Here is a 14860-nt window from a genome sequence, read left to right on the forward strand (position 1 = left end):
TGGTATTGCTGGATAGGGTGACCATCCATGCTGGTTCAACTATGATTGAAGAGTTTCCTGGGAAATGGGACTTCCAGGGCTAAACTGGAATAGTCCTGAGCAATCCAGGATGATTGGATCACAAGGCATTTTTGCATCTATGTTATCTGCTAAAATGTTCTGTTGATTGTAGCCCCCTTAACATTGGGTTGACGGTTTGCTGTGACAAATGAGGGAGAGAGAGGAGGAGGTCTGTCCAGTGGACTTGGGAGAGTGGTCTCAGCCATAACCATGGAGTTACCATGGGGACTGTGGCTGTTTAAGATCAGAAGGCTTTGACTAGGGGCCTGAGGAGGGTATGGAGTGAAAGTCACAGGGACCAGTGAATACAAGGAGGGCCTTGACATTAAGGCACACAATGTCAGAAGAACTGGGACCAGAAGAGGGCAGGGACAACATCACGGCCACTTCACAAAGCCAGAGCCAATGTGGCCAAGGATAGGGAAGCGTATCTGAGCTGACGTCAGGCCTGTGTCGATTTTTGAAGTCAGCAAAGTGGATTTATGCATGTTAGACTCCGCTTTTCATCAGTTCTGTGTAGCAATTGTTTTGCTGAGTGCCTCCTCTGTGCCTAGCACTCTGCTAGTTACTGGAAGTAGAGAGGAAAATAAATGTCTCTGAGAAGGTAATTTTCAGGATCTATGGTACCTATTCTTGCCAGACACCCAGATCCTCACATTATCTTCATTTATTCATTCATTAAGCAAATATTTACTGGTGCCAGTCATATGGCAGCCTTCATGGGATTCCTCTTTTCTCTGTTAAAAATGTTCTTAGGAGACAATCTGCTCTCAGTCTTGGTGAATAAACCCTTTTCAAACCTAATATCATTTTAAAGTATCTCACCTTAAAACACACCTTTTCGTGTTAAAGGGGCTTCAAAATCAGGCAGCAGGTAGGAGAGACATTGGGGCATGGAGGACCCTCCTGTCCAAGTCAGCAGCTAGATGAAGGCCAGCCCCGCTGTGGGAATAGCCAAACAGCCTCATGGAAAGAAAACACAGATCCACTTCTTTCCAGGTCTGAGCAAAGAAGGGAGGACTCCAGACAAGGAGAGATGGTCAGATTGCCACCTTGGGGAGTGGTCAATGGCTAGTCAAGGGCTGGGCTCTGAGTCCTCTCAGTACCCTGCCCCCATTAGAGCCCTCCTTAACACTGTGCGATCAATGATCATACCAAGAACATTATTTCCAAAGTACAAATTTCTGATCCTACAATTGCAGGAAAGACATTTTCTTCAGATGGAAGCCAGTATTTATTGAGCATCCATCACACACCAGGCTCTGTGCATAAAGCTGCTTTGTTCCAGAAAGGCAGTTGTGCAAATTCCTTAATTTCATTAAGCTCTGCAAAATAAGTAGAGCTATGCGTCGCTTAACGATGGGGTACATTCTGAGAAATGTGTCATTAGACAATTGCACCGTTGTGAGAACATCACAGAGTGTACTTACACAAACCTAGATGGTATAGCCTACTACACACCTAGGCTGTATGGTACTAATCTGATGGTACCACTGTTGTATATGTGGTCCATTGTTGGCTGAAACGTTGTTATGCAGCCCATGACTGTATTAATATGTTAATTTCTATAGAGTAGGGATAAAGCCTCTCCTTGAACCCCACCATAAGGTAATTGCAGTCAGCCTCAAGGGGCTGATTCAATTCAGCAAATAGCCTCCCCAACTTCCCTCCCCAGATCGTTTCCTACCTGGAGGCCAGGTGACTCTGGCTGCCATCTTGCTTTTCTCTGGCCACCAGGAGCCAGTCCAATGGCCCATCTCATCCCGGCTCCAGACAAGCACAGAAGTTTCCTCCTCGTTACAACTTCTCCACTACATGGCAAATCCGAGGGGTGGGTTCCCGACCCTGCACCCCACAGGGCTACACTCTGGGCAAAGACTCAGGGAACCGCTGGTTCTCCCACCCCATGGTGTTGACTCTGTCCTTCTGAAGAATGTTGATCACCCACTCAGGTGAGCTCTCTGATGGCACTTGAGGACATGACTTTGTTACAGTCAGGTCATAATCAGAAGTAGCTCACAGGACCTGTGTGCAGACACTCCCAGGAGGGCTGTGTACACTGCATCATACCCATCTGCATTCCCAATACCCTCACACCTTTGACTTCAAGTCCACACTGAGCCCCACCTATGCTGGGTGCCAGCTGAGCATCCTGCAGAATGTTGCCCGCCTGTACTTGCCTTCAGGGACCTCAGTGGAGCATCTCCTCCTGGGCACTGGGGTCAGGATGCCAAGGGCAGCAGCATCTCTCAAGCAGGAGCAGTGGCTAGAGCTGAGTGCTCCTGTGTGAAACGTAGAGCTGAGTGTTCCTGTCCCTTGTCCTGTGCTTTGAGAGGGAGGTGTTGACGATGGGCCTGCTGTCCAGTGTCGGCTCATTCATTGTCCTGAGAAGGGAGGACATAATGACAACACAGTAATTAAGAACATTCGTTGAGAACTTAATATACGCCACATTCTATTGGTGGTTGCATATCAAAGGGTAGAAAGCACTATTCTATCTTTGTAGTCAGAGGACCAAGACTGGTAGAGGTGAAGTCACTTCTTCAAGGTCTCACAGCTAATCAAGGACAGATCTGGGACACCAAACCTGGTGTGTGACCACTGCGCAATCCTGTCCTTACTCAATTTAGCAAGAGGCCCCCAAAGCCCAGCTAATGGCAGAGATCTTGAATCACTTAATTTTGTGTGTGTGTTTTAGGATGAGCTATAAATGGCTGGCATTTGAAAATCAAAATCGACATCATCGGAAGTATAAAAATAATGAGGTGGGTGGTAAATGGCACGTTGGCGTGTGTGAGCAATTTGCACAACGAAGGAATGGGGGCCATTTAGAGCCAACAAAGAAATGGCTTCTCTATAGTCACAGATAAAAAACGATCTTCAGTGTTGGAGGAAGGCGGCTTTTAAGCAGCCACACTTATTGTTAAGCTTCCTTTTGATTATGGCAAATAAGTTTTCCTTTAGTGGGAGACTTTCTTATAAAAGGGAGAAAGGGTGAATAAAATGAGCTTGGCATTCTGGTGCAAATGATCTTTCCAGAAGGCCTCTCCTGCGGCCGGCCCAGGGCCAGTGCTACGCGCCTGCACATTTCCCTGTGTTTGGTGGGGCCTTTTATGCAGCGGGGTCGCTGAGGCTGACCATCGAGGCGGCTTATTATCTCCCAGAAGCACATAATGTGTTGCACCCAGCGACTGCATTACAGCAAGCCCCTAAATTGTATTTGGACAAAGAATAATTGAACACCGGACAGAATAACAAATGCCCCGGTCAAGTTTGCTTCATGGGTTTATCGTGTTGTATTAACATGATAGAAATATGAATACTTAAATCTTATCTCAGGTATAGTTTATAACTGCATTAATCATTTACTGTATTATATATTTTTCATGTCAGTAAGATTGTGAGGAAAAGATTCAATTTTCACAGCACAGTCGGAGAGTGTGTTTCAGATAAGTAGGAGGCCGGGATTGGCCACTGCAACATGGCTTTCAATTGCAGACCCTATAAAGGGGAGGTTAACATATATCAAGCAATATTAAGCAGGATCCCTTAGGCTTTGGAAAAATAAATCACCAACCCATCGATGCCATCACTGTGTTTGCCTGGATCAGATAAACGCTCACAGACTTTTTACTTATATGTGGGATATCCAAACTGGGCTGGCAATGCCGCTGTTCGTCCAGGCCTGATGCTCTACTCTGTGCAGTGTGAAAGTCTATTGCTGATTTCCTGTGTCCGCCTGGGCAGGTGTGCAGGGGAGGACGAGAGCTGTGCTGGCTGCAGTGGCATTTTTGACTTGGCGCTGGAAGAAGCCTTCACTGTGAGACCTGCCCTCCACTTAGGGGAGCGGTGGCTCCAGAAAGGCAGTTCTGGTAAGCACTTTGCTGGGGCTGGTGCCTCCAGAGCAGCGGAGAACAGTCTTTCTCAAACAGCTAAGTGGGGAGGGAGGCTGTCTTCTCCCCTCTGTAGGTGATAGATAAGACATTGCTGCTTACCTGGCTGAGTTCTTGAGAAACGTGTCAGCATCACATTAAATCACAACAGACATTCTCGCTGGAGGACAGACATTTTTCCAAATAGCTAGTTTCAATCCTTTCCGATGAGGGGCTAGGACAGAACTTTGTTTTTTCATATAAACTTCCTGAAATTTCAGTTTGCCCCAGCTCCAAGCAATGTCTTTCTACAAACCCCACCAGGGGTTTGTCATGGTGGGTTGTGTCCTTTTAAGCTTTCGTGCTTGCCCAGCAAAGCGAAGCAGAGGTCACGACACAGAGTAACTTATTTCTCAAAGTTTAGGAAAAAATCAAAACAGCAGGCCGTAGAATGGAAAGGTGAGATGCAGAGACACAAATCACTTCCCAGTCACAAAAATGGCCAAAAAAATAGCAGCTTGCAGCTGTGCACAGCAGGGACAGAGAACACTAAACACATGTTCAATAACAAATAGGAGGCTTAAATATAGCTAAAAACGGACCTTATTCTGAATAAATCATGCAAGCTGCATCTTAACCGTCCTGAGAAATGTAATGGATCATGTGAAATCTGCCAAATTTGTATTTAAAAAAAAAATCAATAATGTGTGCCTCTGCCTTTAAAATGACACGATGTTCGGTTCAGGGAAGATGTTCTGCGCTTCCGTTGTCCCCTCCCGCGTCCCCCGCCGCCCATAAGACTACAGCTGGATTTAAGAAATTTCACTTTAGTTAAAGACAAGCAAGACATGCATTTGAATAAGTCTATTTTTTTTTTTTGGTGGATAAAAACTATTTAACATTCACTTTGCACTGCCTTAGCATTTCACAAAATTGTTCCCTCTTTCTTTTGAACATGTAAAGGAGTTGGCTCATCTATTCTGAACCGTTTTTTCGAAAACCGCAGAAGTTCATTTCTCCAATACTTCTCATCCATTTTTAGCCTCTACTAAGACATAGCCATTGCCACGCGGGCAAAGAGGTTTTTATCCCGTCTCCGTCACTGTCTGAAGGAGGGGGGGCCTTCGCCTTTTATGACGATAAGGCAAAATAAATCTCCAGGCAGAGTATTCAAATCAATCCTGCTGGCAAGTCTCCTTCTCTTGAAATGTTTGCTGCCTATATATTTCTGTCTTCAGATTATTTTCAAGTCCCTTGGCTTGCCTTCAGCTCTTAGGGCCATATTTTGGTTTATCCCATGTGTGTCTCTCTTTGAAGATTAACATACCTTTAATAACATGAGAGTGAACTGTAATGATAGACTTCTTAATTTTGCCTTTATTTTGTCACAATAGCACATTTATGCTCCAACCTACACACACACACAAATTTACGTGCACATGCGTGTGCACACACGTGCACACACTTGCACATTCTGTAGTATGACAGTCGATTTCCTGAGGGAAAGGTCGTCTGTGGTCGTGCACTTCCAGCGGCAGTGGAATTGCATTGCTGTAGATATGTTTTTGTCGTCAATAATCAGTTGCCAAGGAGGGTATTGGGAGGGACTGGGGCGCGTGGCGGAGCAGTGCATTGTGAGGAAGCAGACGCGCTCCTGGCCCTGTGAATGAGGGGCCGCTTGCACTGACGCCGGCCCCGGTGCCTAGCATTTCCTCCCAGTGCTCTATTTTCCTTCAGAATATTCATAATACTCTCTTAGTGTGAACAGCAAATACGTGACTTTGAGGGCAAAAACATATATTTGTGTAAAGAAGAGAAGCAGAGGGGAAAAAAATTTAAAAAACAAGGAGCGAGTAGAGTCCTCCTGGGGAGCCTGTGAGAGGCGCGATTAGCATACTTCCGAGGCTCCTCGGCCCCACGCCCTCCTCTTGGCTGGTACATGGAGCGTTTGCACCGAGCTGTGCTCACATGGGGGCTCTCCAAAGTCAGTAATGCTCTAATGTACTGAGAAGTCATAAATATGGAACACACTGCACCGCTGCTTCCATTTCCTGTATTTCAAGGATATGGGTGATATTACAGATGGTAGTACAAGCAGTGATTATAAAAAAGGGAGAAGGAAATATAAAAAGAAAGGAAGAAAGGAATTCTGGTAAAAAAAAGAAGAAAAAGAAAGAAACAAAACAAGAAGGAAGGGGAAGAGGAAAGAGAGAAAGGAAGGAAGAAAGGAAGAATTTGACATTAGTTTAGAATTAAATTTGGCATCTAGTTGCCCCAGAAATATTGTTTCCAGGAGAGGGAACCAATGCATGAGGCCATCTTCCCACTGGCAGTAGGAGGGAGACGAGATGGGCTATCCAGGCAGTGGCATCATCAAATCAGGAAAGGTCTGCTCGTCTGCGGCTGTGGGAAATCAATGGGCTTTGCTCCTTTGGCTTTCCCCACAAGGAAAATTCTCAAGCTGCCAGCCACCCCTCACACGTTCCCCAAAGGCAAATTATTTCCGAATTTTTCAGTGGTGGATTAGCTCAAGATGCAGCAGCAGAAAACTGTTATTTGCAAGGTTGGTGGCCCACCTCAGCACAGCCCTATTTGAGACCATTAAAAAAAAAAAAAGTGTGTTTGCAGCAGAAAGCCCCAAACAAAGCAGAACAGGTTAACAAAATAACATCTGAAATGTAGCTTTCTTCAGACTCTGTTTCTGACGTCCCCCCCTCCCCCGTTTCTGAGTCCCCACTTAATGCACTTCTTGGTTTTATAATTACATTGGCTTTAAGGGTCCCAGAGATGTGGGGTTCATCTTTTGCTTTGTGTGCTTTTTTTAAATCTGTTCCTTTCTCTTATAATATTCCAACTCTAACTTTCCCAATGTGATTCATTTCTTTAAGATCCTGTTTTATTTTTAAGTCATCAATTACTCAAACTTTGTGGGCCTATCTATCCTCAGCCATCTGGACCCCATACCTTATTTTAAAGCATGTTCAAATAATGACAACCTTCTTTTCTCAATTAATTTATGGGCTGTGGGGACCATTTTTCATTTGTTATCATGCACTTCCATTTGATCTCTCATATCTTTCTTCTGCATCTGCAACCATGGGGTATAAATCTTCCACTCCAGCCTTGTCATGGTGTCCAAGATATATAGGTATAACTCCCTATTAGTTCCACCAAACTGACCTTAATTTCTAAAAATGGTATCAGATGTGAATAAAGTTTGGTGAGATGATTTGTTTTGATTTACTTTGTACCACTTATCTTTGAGTTTTCTTCCTACTTTTCTTTTATCTAATTTAGACAGTAGAGTCTCGCAAGCCGGGTTATGGTTTATCCATTACCTCCCTGCCAATGCTGCTCCTTAGAGAGCTAGGGCTGGGAGATTTTTGGCTGTGGACAATAATAATGTGGGCTGTGGACATGCTTGAGGTTGGTTTGTGTTGTTTTCTGTTTTATTCAAGCTGACCTCCAAGCTTCAATATCTTTTCTATTTTGGAAATGTGAACATTTTCAAACAGCATGACTATATCAAGTTATTAGATATTGAATCTGAGACTTGCACAATAAAATTGAGCATGCAGATCCAAGTCTTTTTTCTCTTCTGCTCAGTTGACAAATAGGGTATTGGCAAGACCCAAATCTCTCACCGACCATTAGGGCAGGCTGCTTTTGGATATTTTTGAGGGGCTGTGGCTTACAAAACAGAATCTGTGTGTGTGTGTGTCTGTGTGTGTGTGTGTGTGTGTGTTTTGTTTTACATAAACAGACTTCCGTCCAAACTAAGGAATGCTAATTAAGCAAAAACCATGGCCAGATGTTTATTAACACTTCTCAGGTTCGTGGGATTTGGAGAGTGTGCAGTTTCCATGGACTAATTTAAAAAGGGAAACACCTTTATTGAGTAGTAGCCAATTATAATTGTCGACTTTGCCTGTTCTTTTTTGTGTTGGCAGAGTTGGGGGGGGTCCCTCATAGTTGGGAGATGAAGCGCCAGGCGCATCCTGGTACAGCTGGCTCCGGCCTGCACCCCGGCTTTGGGTGTGGCTTTTCAGCCACACACAGACACACAAAATGAACCCTAGGCAGTTGGTTATGCAGAACCAGATTTTTTAAATTGCATTATGAGTTTCCCTTGTGTTCACCTGCATGGGTAGGTACCATTGGTACAGAGACAACCAGAGAGATCCCTTTGCCAAGCAGCAGAGTGTCTCTGGAACGCCAGCAATTGGTGAGACAGGAAGACGGGCTGTCGGGCCTCAGCATGGTGACTTCATTCTGGGCCCCAGATTCAAACTGTGGAGTAATAAAACTGAATAGCACCATATAAAACTCCGCGTTTCATAAGACAAATATTGCTCTATGCATTCATGTCCCTTGCACTATGTTAACTGTAGGAAGAAATGGAAACAGTTTTAGTGACCCCCTGGGACCTATAAAGGCTATTTCTGAGTCTGAATCTTGCTGTTTAATTTAATCATTTATTATATTAATATTCAAATGGGCTGCATCTTATTAGCTACTGCAAAGATGTTAGTACGTCTGAAATAAATACCTAATTATGCTTTTGAAGAGAGGGGTTCTAAAGACTTCGGTATGTTTGTGCTAATAGAACAGTTCATTTGCAGATTTTTCTGCAGAAATCAGCAGTTTGAGGCTTTTTTTTTTCTCTTTTAAGAAAATAAAAACAAGGGCTGAATATACACGGAGAGGTTTCAATAGCAAGTTCTTGTTCCACTGGCTCCCAGGCTGCCTTCGAATTATGGGGTTTTGTTCTCTGCGCCCGAGCGAGCGTCCACCTTGGAATGACCAACACTCTCGGCTCAATAACACATTAATACAATTAACTGTTTTAATCAAATGACCATGAAATTAAATATGTTCCTGTTCAGAGGAAAAAAAAAAATAGATATCCTCGCGAAAATATATTTTTTGAGTCCAACGTGCTCATATTTTTTAACATGACTGTTTCATTATTTGCTATCTGCATCTCAGTCTCTCTCTCTCTCTCTCTCTCTCTTTCTCGCTCTTTCCCTCTCTCAATTCCCAGTGCAAAATCAAAATCTTATGTAGGTCATTGATTTTTACATCCGCAGACAATGGACACCAGCAACTTGCAGAAATCAGACCATGCCATTCGGAGATACTGCGCAAAACAGAAAGCCACACACGCTCTGGGGGAGGGGCGTGGGGGAGCATAAACCCGCCGCGTCAGGCTATGCTTGGGGCCAGAGGCTGGCAGGATCCATACGGAGTCCATTTTCCTAATGCCGAGCATTAGCTTCATGAGGATGGATTATGCTGCTGGTGTAATATACACAAACGGTGATGATAAATTCTAAACTAAATGTATACACTGCATTTGGAGCAGTGGAGAAATTAGTGGTAAGTGCAAAAGTTACAGTCTGAGAAACTGGGAATTACACGTTACTATCTTTCTAAAGTAACTGCCACTGGATTTGCAATCGCTCTTTTATTTTACTTTCTAAGATTACTGAAATGGTATGTCTACTAATATCCAATTATCTGCTTCACAATGTTTTTTTCCAGATGAATGTTAGAGCCAAAGGTTAAAGTCCTGAGCGAGTGTCCAGGAGACTGTTCCCATGGTCGGAGACAGTCTCAGTTCCCCTAGCTGACCTCCAGTTAACCTTTAAATTGACCTAGAACGAGTTTATTTTCCTTCTCCTCACATGGATGGCTGTCTCAGGAGAGGGGACCCCTCTTTTCCTGGGTGGATAATTACATTGTGGCTGAAATTTGCTTTCAACTGCACAGTACTCCGTGTCACTCCTTGTTGTGTTGACAAGTCTCCTTCTGCAGGCTTGCTCGCACACAGCCTGTATCGTTGTTGCCCCGGAACCAGGTCCTCGTCCCCGCTACCCATCCCATTCATTCCATCAGCACACCTGCTCCGTATCCGGTCCTGGTGGGCTGGTGGACGCCGTGGATGCAGCCCACTGGGAATCACGGCAGGCGCTAAGCCTCTGTCCTCAGGGAGCTTCCTCTCTAGCACCGTGGTCACAATTGTTGAATTTTGTTTTGGTGCATGCTGCAATAGAGGATCAGTGTTTGCCATGGGAGAGTGTACAGGACGACAGCCATGGATGAGGGAGGTGACAGCACTCTCATGTGCCAGGTGTCATGCTTGGCACTGCACACGTCTGTCACCTCAGATCAATATGCTCTCTGTCTTCTCCACGGGGAGGCCATTGAAGCCCAAGAGAAGGGGTCCATGGACAGGGCAGAGAGCTCCAAATCGGAGGGCAAAGCCCCGGGTGACAGGCACCATGCTCCACTCCTCTCCAGAGACCGAGAAGAAACACCAGCCGCGAGGGAAAGGAATTCGCACATAACTTATGGGGTCACGGGAGGCTGCAGTGAAAGCTCTGACGAGCCCAGCAGAGTGCTCTGAGAGGCCACCGAGTCTGGGGCTAGACACCCAAATAGATGTGATTATGGGCACCTGCTTGACCTCTCCCCAAACCCCAGGCCCAGGGCAGCACATTACCTGCATCAAAAAGCCCCAAGGACGTCCCTAGGAGCTGGGACACCTCATGGTGGCTACTGTGAAAGTTCTCTGTGGTACTCCCTCCATTTCCCATGGAGCTTTCCTAGGGCAAATAATACAAGACCTAGTCAGGTGAACAGGAAACAAGAACACCCAGGGGGCCTAATCGCTGAGGCTGCCAGGGAGAGGAGGAGGAAGGCGAAGTTAGGATGTTCCTGCTCCCAGTGGTGCTCATGGCTAGGGGAGAAGGTGACGGGAGCCCCTCCTTCCTGACCTCCTGATTTCCCTTTAGGGTCAGAGAAGGGCAAAGTCCCCACCAGCCCGCACATCCCCATCATAACAAAAGGTTGGGCACTTACCTATGTACCAAAGGGGATAAATGGCTTATTGAAGATTGGGGTTAAATGGTGTATCTCATCCTGCTTGTGGTTGGGTCCTCCCACCATTCACGGTCCACTCAGAACCACCACCCCCCATGCAGCCTTCCTTGATTTCCCTGCCTGAAGTAGCCCCTCCTCCAGCTCTCCTCTCGGCACTTATAACTGTCCCAAATTTTTTCTTAATTTGTTTACTTGTTTATTTCCCCTTCCTTCTCACCAAATGCAAGCCCTTGAGGGAAGGGACCAGGACAGCTATGTGATTTCACAAAATGAAAATATAAGGCCCCTTGTTCAAAAATTATGAGGAGTTTCAAGACGGTGACATCAGAGCATTAAACCAGTGAGGGGCCCTTCTGAGCGGGGGTTTCTGTGCGACAACACAGGTCGCAGGTCCTTGAGGCCTCCTTGGAAGGGACCCTGTCCAGCCCTGACTAGTTCACTGCTGTGGCCGCAATATTGCCGGGCACACAGCAAATGCTCCATACATGAAGCGGGAACGTCCCACCCAATCTGGTGGCACTCTTGTTTTCCTCATTATCAGACGAGATGAGGCAGAGAAGCTCCGTCCGGGGGATAAGCCCAGCGGACGGAACGCTTCATCAGAGCAGAATCCAGGTCTCTCGTCACCACTGTACCTCCCAATGTGGGGAGAGTGCCTTCTACCGAATACTAGTTGGATGAATAAATGAGTGAATGAATGAATGAACAAAATATCCAAAGCACCGTGGTGTTCAGAGAGGGGAGAGATTACTTCCATCGTGGGAGGACTTCAGGACTTCCAGGGGAGAAGGGAGCTCTCTTTCTAGTACTAAGAAGGTGTAAATAGGAGAGAAGCAGGCCTTCCAGACAGGGGCATGGACTGAGGAGCTCTAGCTGTGCTCTGGGGAGCAGCGGGGAGCAGACTGTGCAGGAATGTAGTGGGGAACACAGCAGCCCCTCCCTTCCTCTCCAGCGGGAGTCGGGACTCCACAGGGAGGTCTTCTCCACCAGCAGTGTCACAAGCAGGTTAAGTCCAGGGTTGGGACGAGGCCACTCTGATGAATCCATCAGATGCGTGGCTTGTGCGCATTGGCATCCCCAAAACCAGCAGGGAATTCTTCATGGACTGTTGGAGTTTGGAGGCCCTGGGATGTCTTGGCCTGTCTAGGATGCTGGGCGTGTGAGGAAAGGCATTTGGGGGTCAGTAGGAGTGAAATCAATGGGGAGCCGAGGGAACCACAGTGGGCAAGTTTCAACATCTCTGAATTTTCCAGAGGCTCATTTGAAGATGTGAAGATTGTATCCGGTCTGCATGAAGTGCTGGGTGGTGAAGGGAGACACGTTCCCAAACTGACCACATAGGTCCACTCTCATTAACAAGAAGGTGTTTTTGGAAAAACCTTCAGAGTTCTAATTGTGTTCTTAATCATCTTAGGGGAAAGGGCTGGGTGTAGCTTTGATTTATTCTTGGATTTATATTTTAAATAAAATCTCCAAGGACACCATCCAATGTGAATGACTTTTAGTCCCCAGCACATGGTGCTGGCCTCCAAAGACCCCTCCCTGCCACTTCCTGGACACTGTCTACTCTCCCAAAGAGAGGTCAGCTCCCTTGGGCCAGTGCCGAGGGATTCTCAGTTGGCAGCAGAGCTGGACTGTGGATGCCAGAGGGAGCAGGGTTAGAATCTGGCAAAAGGAAACTGGTCATCCTTGGCCCCAGGACTCCGTCATTGTCTGTGAGAGTGTGGGGACTCAACCAGCTGGTTGAGTCAGGCTGGTCAATCCTTGGCCTCTACGAACACATCATTTGTTCATTCACCATTCATGGAGGTGGGTGGGTTACGATGAAGCCAGTACTATGTGTAAGATATTGTGATGGTTTCAAAAAAGTTAATATAGTGACCTTGCAACTGAAGTGCACTAGGATAGGTGACATTATAAGGACAACAAGGGACAAATAGCACGGGTGGAGAGAAGGGAAGCCTGAGGGTAGCAATTGGGGAAGGCTTCCAGGATGTGCCAGCTGGAAAGGCTTCCTGAGCATCCACGGATCCAAGTCCAGGGGTGGGCCTGGCTCCCCTGGCCCACTGGTCCAGTCTGGGGGTCCAGCACACTCAGTTTCCAAATGAGTCCTTTCAACCTTCGACAGTGCTCTCTCCCCAGAGATGGGTCCCAGCTAGAGAAACACTACATTTTGGGGAATAGTAGACACTGATGGAGGAAGCGATGAGATGGAGCTTGCGGCAGGAGGGGACCTGACAGAGGGGGGCATTGGAAGAGCTGCCCCCAGATGGAAGGAACCTTTCAGCGAACAGAAATTAGCTCTGATTTCTACAGGCTTCTGCGGCCAGATTCTTTACATTTAGGTTCATTATTATAGCCTGTCTCCCCCCAACCCTCCTCCAGACTAGATTAGATTCTCATCAAAAGTTGGGGGTGAGGCAGAGCATTTATGCAGATCAGTCTCCGTTCGGGCGTCGATGGTTAACCCGGTAATATACACTTCATTCCCCTCCACGGAACCCTCGGAGGATCAATGGAAGGATTTAACTACCACACAACGGAAAAACATACATTCCTGCTGCCTCGGAGCAGCCATCGGGAGGCTGTGTGTGTGTTTCCCTCATTATTTGGATGTGCCGTTTGAATGTTGTGATCAGTGATTCAGTGCACATGATTCATCAGGAAGACATTTGCTCTGCAGACATGTGAGGAGCTGTCTGCCTCTTCAATCTCACTGACAGGGCAAAAATGCTGATTTATAGTAAATCATTAAAATCTGCTTATTATGGCACGGCTTGTTCCTCTTCCCCACTTCAAGCCCGCAACTTGATCTGCATCGTGTCTCTTACAATTTTATACTATGGCAAGCAGTTACTTAAACAAGAGAGGAAAGATCCTTAGTCTTTATTAGTGCATGTGAAAGGAGATTTTGTTTAAAGAAGACTAATTAAGAATGCAGACTATTTTCCTTCTCAGTTTAAGGGAAAAAATAGAGATTTAAAATGTCTAAGCAGAACAAAGAATTACTGTACTAAAACAATACTTAAAAATGATGATTTGGTGCATATTTTAAATCATCATAAAATATCAGTTCACATGTTGCCAAAATTATTGGGAAGGCAGGGGCTTGGGGCTGGTGGCCTCAGAGTTTGAACTGGAGGGAGGCCATGTGGATCTCCGTATAAATGGACACCAGGAAGAGGATAATGATATTATTGTGTTCAACTCCAATATTGTGACAACGGTAACATTGCTTTAAAAATCATTTGGAAAGTTTTGTTCTTTAAAGGGAGAGATTTAAGATTTGGTGGAAACATAATATGGGAATGTGTTGCTTGCTAGGTAAAGAAAGAAATAACACAAAGAGGTCTATATTTTGTATGTGTTACTTACAGTAAAAAAAAATTTAATTTGATGCCTGGGGACAAAAATCCTTGCCACTGAATTACAAAGAAGTGAATAAACTGACTCAAAATTAATCCATACAGATCTGTCCCCTTAATAAGACTAATTCCAGAGAACAAAGCAGAGCATAATGCATTTTAAATTAAGTTGGAAAATGCATAATTTATATTTGTTTTATTTCTTCATATTTTAACACAGGTGCGTTCCAGAATGCTAAGAATCAGAGAAGGGCGTGCTTCTGTGCACGGTTTTTCACTTTTTAAATCGAACTAATATTTCTCTTCTTCTTCAGGAGGTGAGACAGAATCTGACAGAAAAGATGAACACAGTGAGAACCAAGAAAGAGTATATTTGGTTACATTTAATTTTAAGGACTCCTAATTCCTAATACAACATTCAGAAATAGAAAAACATACTGCATCAATCCAGATGGAAATCATGTTTTCTTTTGTCTCAAGGAGCAGTTTTAGGAGAAGGTGGACAGGGCAGGGGCTCAGAGGAGGAATGGCAAGGGTTCTACGTGGAGTGGCTCGGCGGAGGCCCCTCCTGCTGCCCAGGCTCCCTGGTGGCCAGAGGAGGACAACGCGGCGTGGCAGGGAGACAGCCCATTCCTCCAAGCACTTTGGCTGGACTGAGGGCAGCCTTCTTCTCTTCCT

The sequence above is a fragment of the Ceratotherium simum genome, chromosome 33 (assembly GCF_057802395.1).
Source record: "Ceratotherium simum simum isolate JZ-2026a chromosome 33, ASM5780239v1, whole genome shotgun sequence".
Taxonomy (NCBI): domain Eukaryota; kingdom Metazoa; phylum Chordata; class Mammalia; order Perissodactyla; family Rhinocerotidae; genus Ceratotherium; species Ceratotherium simum.